Source organism: Brachyistius frenatus, unplaced genomic scaffold (genome assembly GCF_029030835.1).
Source record: "Brachyistius frenatus isolate BFR_SWC_R1_liver_20210118 unplaced genomic scaffold, ASM2903083v1 Contig_25, whole genome shotgun sequence".
NCBI classification, from domain to species: Eukaryota; Metazoa; Chordata; class Actinopteri; family Embiotocidae; genus Brachyistius; species Brachyistius frenatus.
In genome coordinates, this window is record NW_027210624.1 from 905,023 (window position 1) to 911,488 (window position 6,466).

Sequence of the window (6,466 nt, forward strand, 5' to 3'; positions counted from 1 at the left end):
CAACCGCAAAGTTTCAAGACAGTTCCTGTAAGGCACGAATGGAGCCCAGCACAGTAATGTATATGAAGCAGGGGGAAGCTATATGATTTGTGAATATTCCAAGTTACATCATTTGATCAGCTTCAGCACATGTGGTACACATGTTTTTCTAAGTATTGGTACATGCACATTTGCAATTTTACCATGGACCTGGAAGTTGAGCAGAGAGCGCACATCAAATTTAGTGTCAAACTCAAGAAGCAAGGACGTCTTGAAATGCTTTGGAAAATCTATGGCAATGAAGCGGGTCAGGTGCTTTGAGTGACATTCACATTTCTAGAAGGTCAGAACGTCACTGTCCAAGACCGAACAAGTGGTGTCAGGTCAGGAACACAACCGGGTGGGTTCTCTTTGGCCTTTTTCAAACTGCCAGCCAGAAATTGTTTTCTATCATATCTATATTGTTTTTGGATTCATAAAAAAAAAAAAAAAAAGTCTGAACAGTAAAAAAAACCACATGAAATCTGACTTTTGAAAATTATATCCAAACCACTTTTGGAGGTGGTTTGAAATGGGATTCCAATCGGATTTCAACAGATGCGTTTCAGTTTCGGACACCAGATTTCTTGTGTTCACTTACAAGTCGACACAAAATGATGATGTCATTTTCAAAGTGACGAAGTGAGCAGAATTTTGTGCTAACACTTGCACAGCTATCAGAGAGTGAAGATGTTGGTTCTGTGGAGGTCAACGAGACATGGAGTCTCATCCTCAACAAAACCACCCCTAATTGCTGGATTTCACTCCCTGTGAATTATTTTTGTTTCCCCAAAATGGAGGAGATCCACCATGAACCACAGATTTTACAGAGTTACAGAGCAGAACTTTCAACAAGCTTTCCAAGTAAAACAGAAAGACGACTTTCAAAGGCATTGTGGCCAGATTTCATTCAGGTAGTTTTTGGTTGTTTTGCAGTGTCAGAATTTTTTGACCGCACCTTATAAATGACCATCAGTTAAAGATGCTCTAAAGTAGAAATGAAATGAGTTTTAAATGTTTAAAAAAAAAAACACAGACAAGTTTGTTAAATTAGGCTTTGAAATCGTGAGAAAATCATCAGTCTTCTCTGCTCTGAGACTGGGGGGCGTGTCCCCTGAAGGAGCTGAAGCTCCGCCCACTCGCTGGAAGGTGTTCAGTGTCCTGTAGGACAGTCCTGTGGCTGCAGTTCTTTTCCCCACTGAGAGGTCCGTCTGACATCCAACCTCTCGGGTGACTTTATGCATGATGTCACACTGGCACTCTGTCTCTCTGGAGGTTGGAGCAGCCTGCTTTGGGAAAACAGAATAAAGTTCAAATTTATTTGTCCAATGAGTGAAACATACAGATGCATATAAATCCAGCTTGTCCCCCTGATCTGTAACACAGGAGTAAAACTAGACACCAGAGACAGCAGACAGCGAGTCTCCAACTACCTCTAACTCACCTGAATTACAATAGTGGAGATAATAAGAGCGGAGGAGTTGATTTAGTTCTGTAACGACTGCAACATGAACAACGCTGCATCACATGCTAATTCATTACATCACATGTTAATTCATCACATCACATGTTAATTCATTACATCACGTTAATTCATTACATCACATGTCAATTCAAACTTTGAACCTGCTCAGGTCGAGCCGAAAGTCTTTCTCTTCCACTGATGTCCCTCCACCTCCACCTGCTCTCTGCAGCCTCCTGCAAATGTAATTGGGCTCATTTATCCGGACCGGCACCGGTACAAGTAACCGAGAGGGTCGGTGACTGTAACGTTACACTGGAGCACAAAAACAACAACTTTCCAGTGATGCAGCGCTGCTTTGGAGGTTCTCGCTTCCAGAAAAGATGCACTTGCTGGTGGAGGGAGACGTCCTGTAGCAGCCAGCTGATGTACAACAACAATCTGACTACGGCAGGAGTAGCAACCGAAGTCGAGTGGGAAGACCTCTTATGCAAATGAGCTCCAGGCTTTTATAGTGTTTCACCGTGAGAGAGGAGGAGCCATGCAGAAGGTTATATAAACCGTCTGTGCGGTAGCTGGGTGACGTACTGAAGCTACCTTTTAGCTCCGCCTAAAAAAAACCTGCGCTGAAGACGGATGAGAAACTGTTTAACGGTCTAACTCCACATTTCAGTGCAACAAAGTTTTCAAACTTTGCACATGCGTTCAGCAACTCATTTCACATGTATATAATGTACTGAGAAGCAAATCTTGGTATTTGCTTTACAGCATCTTTAAGAATTTTTTTGGACCATTTCAACTCCATTTCCATCATCAAGCTTTCGCAGTGTGCACAGACTGGTGAACGAATAAGGACTGCTACAAACATCAACGATGACACACGGACAGACAGGAATTTCAACTGAGGGAAAACTTTTACTGAACAAACTTCTAATATTTACACTTCATGCATTTAGCTGACATGTCCAAACAAAGTGACTTGTAAACAGGCAGAAACACATGCAGAGATAAAAGCTGTGACCTCTTGTTGACAGGACGGCCTCCCTAACTGCAGGTTCACACTGCCAACCCTTATTGACCAAAATTATAGAGAAGCCTGTGGGCCTGAGTGTGCCTGTGAATATCAATCATGAACTTGCTTACACGTAGTCGGTCTCATGCTGCTGAATAATAGCAGGCTGTTTATGCGCGCCTTATTAAAGTGACGTGGTGCATGGACATGGGCAGGTGCTGCCAGCGGGATGGCAGTATATAAATAGGGAAGAGAAGCCATTTAGAATAGAAAAAAGGTCTCAGGAACATGACTTGGCATCACATTAAATTCCTCTGTAAGACTTCTCCATCCTACAAGAGGTAGAAGAAGCGAGCGAGGAGAGCCGGTAGTACCATGAAGTACAGATACACATGTAGGAAGGTTTGTCTTCATACTTGTCAAGTTATTTTCATTCCAAAACCTCTACATTCTACATACTTCCTTGTGTTAATGTCATTTTTATTTTTTCTGAAATAATTATTTTTATCCATCTTATTTTATGTAGACGTATTTGTAAATTGTTTCATACTGTGTGCAACTTTTTTGTGTTTCTATGCTGCTGTGACGACGACATTTCCCCACTGTGAGATGAATAAAGTCTAAGTCTAGCCTAGTCCTTTGTCATCTTTTTAGGATTGATTTTGAACTTCTGTCCACTGTTCACATTTCCTTGTTAAATACACGTAATAGTTGCACTGTAATGTACAAACTTTCAGAGTCTACATAAGGACACGCTACAGGGGGAAAAAACACTCGCTGTCACACCATTCATTCAAACTGCTGACTGCTGCTTGTTTCGGGATCCAAACAGTTTATTTGGTCACACTGCTGCAAAATAATCAATGACATAAATAACCAGATCAGGCAAACAATGTTCTTTACAAACATCATCATCATCTGAAGAGGGTCAGATCACTTTACACTAAAGGTATGTGCACGGTGTGTGACCTCAACTCGACTTATTTAGTAATCAATCAGCTGAACAAAAGACATGATAAAAGTTTATCTACTTTCTTTATCATTTGAAGTTATACCACAACAGAACTAACATCCTCTGTAGGATGTGTATTACAGAAATCACTCAATACAAAATACTGCAGGTAGCCATAAAATGAAATTAGTGATGCAAGTTGCAGCTCACATGTCTAAATTGCTATATTCATTTTAATACAGGTTTATTGTATACCAAGTTTAAAATGTAATGTAAATAGATATTGGAATACAAAACATGGTAAGGACTTTTACAAAAGACAGTGTTAGACAGTGATACAACCTGTACCTAAATAAAGCTGAATATACTATTTGACAGACAGCAACCTGAAGAAGGAATATTAATAACAAGGTTTCTTATGCTCCACATCATATCCTGATATATAACCACGGCACAAGCATGTAAACACACTCATTGACAGATGAGGTCAAGAGTTTCCAACTGTATTTTCTTTTGAAGCTAATTTGACAAAGTAAATGTTGCTGAGAGCTTCTCATTACTTATGTTACTGGCTCCCTTTAATCACACATCAAAACACAAAAATGATCTGCAAACCAAACCAGCTCAATAAGCTTTTTTATTGTCTGTTATCACATATCAATGTCAGTGTGTTTTCTTTATCCATGTGTTTGATTTTCAGTGTGTAACGCTCACAAAATGGATCAAATTCAATTAATAGAAAACAAAACTAGGTTTTTCTTAAAACTTCTATTTTCTTATCCCTCTTGTTACTCAGTCACATGTTCACGAGAACACATGATTTGTGTGTCTTTCCTGTAGTTACTGAGTTAAAGAGAGGTAAGTGCAGGAGTGTATCCAGATTCACTCTTATGAACTTTTGAATTTTCACCTGTCAATCTTGTTCCAAATTTAGATATTAGTGACATTCACGTCAGAAAATTCACAAAGGTATGTAGACCAAGATAGAGTGTAAAGTTTCAGGCTGCTTGGTGAAGGTTTTGTAGCTCCAGGTTCTAGAAATGGTTTAAATGCTGATGAGATTTTAGCTGGACATCATTTGGGGAGTTTATTATCTTCATCTCAACTGATCAGTTCAGTCACCTGACCTGAAAACTCACATGTTACCTCCTGCTCGATGGCAAAAATAACAAACTCATATCCAGAGGCTCATGGATTGTATTTCAAGAGCTGTCTCTGTTTCAAAAAAGTAGTTCTTCAAAGAATTGTAGCTGTCAACTCCTCTCGTTGATGTTTTTTGCCATTTGTCATTAACAAGCTAGATTAGCGTGCTGCTAACATCACGGCACGTCGTCTGCACTGTAACTGACATAAACAAACTTGACAGCAGTGTAGCACATTTTAATGACACCTGATTGGCAAATAATCATTTGGTGTTGGAGGGGGTTGCGACGTCTGTGTATTTGATTTGATTGCCGTTATAGCAGGTTTACAGAGTGAAGTTTTGTTGTTTTGTTTTTGCAGAATACATTTGTGGTGTATATTCTATCTACTCTTAGGCAAGCTACACTAAAACTAGTTAATGGTGTGTTGGAACAGTAGCCTGTATATAAAAATGGACTGAAAAGTGAAGCCAGTGCAGAAGTGCTCTAAAGTGCAATACTACTAAGAGCCACCTGGGGCTTGCCGAAAAACAAAAACAAAAAAATAGACTCATTCAAAATGCGTAAACTTTTCTCATTAAATACTAAATCAATTTTTTTTTTCTCCACAAGTCATCGTGGAGTCATCAGCTAAATTCACTCCTGATCAGTGTTTTGAAGGTTGTTTTAATAATAATTCCTTAATGAATTCAATTTTAGGCCTCAAAGAAAGCTTTGTTCGGGGGCACACCTGGTTTGATTGACAGGCTTGGGGTCACATCAGGTTTCTGGTATAGGTGGGCACGCAAAGTGTACTCAGGGTCTAAGTCCACCCTCTTGTCCAAATATGGTAACATCTGGCTACTAAAAAACTAAAATGCCAGACTCCAGGCTTCAAAGTGGCAGCTCACAAACCAGTAACATGACCAGAAAGGCTCTGCAGCCTTCGGAAAAGTTAGATCACACATTTTCCATGTACAGTGTAATGCTAATAACAGGTGTTTCTCAGTGGGATAGGTAAATAAAAACAGACAGAGACACACATTTCCCCATAAATTAAGGATAAACATGACACCTACTACCTCCGCACGGCAATCTCGTCTGAGGAAACACGCTGGCTGCGTTCTCGTTCCGTCGGGGTTTTACATGACCTATATATGACAGCTGTGACAGAACTGTCACATAAACAACTGCGCATAATACTGCGGAACCGATGTGTTTCATGAGCAACGGGTAATTACTTTGGTCTTAATACAGTCAGGTAAATAGTTTCCACACATTCCTCGGAAGATGTAGTCAATAAGGAGGAGGGCTTTAATCTGCACTAACAAGCTGTCATCCACATTCGTGTCAAATCACTGTGTGGTTCAATGTGTTGAATACGATTCAAGCTTTTGTAAGTAAAGGAACATAATGTGGCAATGACAAAGTGAATTAGCAGCTGATTTGCAGTGAAAGGACACAGAATGAGCAGTCAGTCAGAATACACACATGCAGGACTGCTTTCTATGGAAATCTGAAGGTTGTCAGGTGACAGAATTGGCATGTTTTGTCGTGGCCTGTGAGTCCGATACGATTGAAAACGCAAATCAATGCAAGGTCATCTTTGCAATCAAGACACTTTTGAACCTGTGTGCAAGGTATAAACCACAACAGCTGAACCTTTGCTACCTCTTCTATTGTCTTGACCGGGGTTGGACTCTCCTTACGGTCATGGACACGATTGATTTTACATTGAACTGTCAAAGTGAACCAAAGGGCAGCAGGAGCAACTGGAGACATGTTCATTTTGTAAAACCGCATGCGAGCGCTGCAGGCATTAGTGGCCCAATTACAAGCTCACACGTAGTTTAATAGATTTAGTTAGGGGTATTGTAAAGGAAATATTGGCGACATATAAT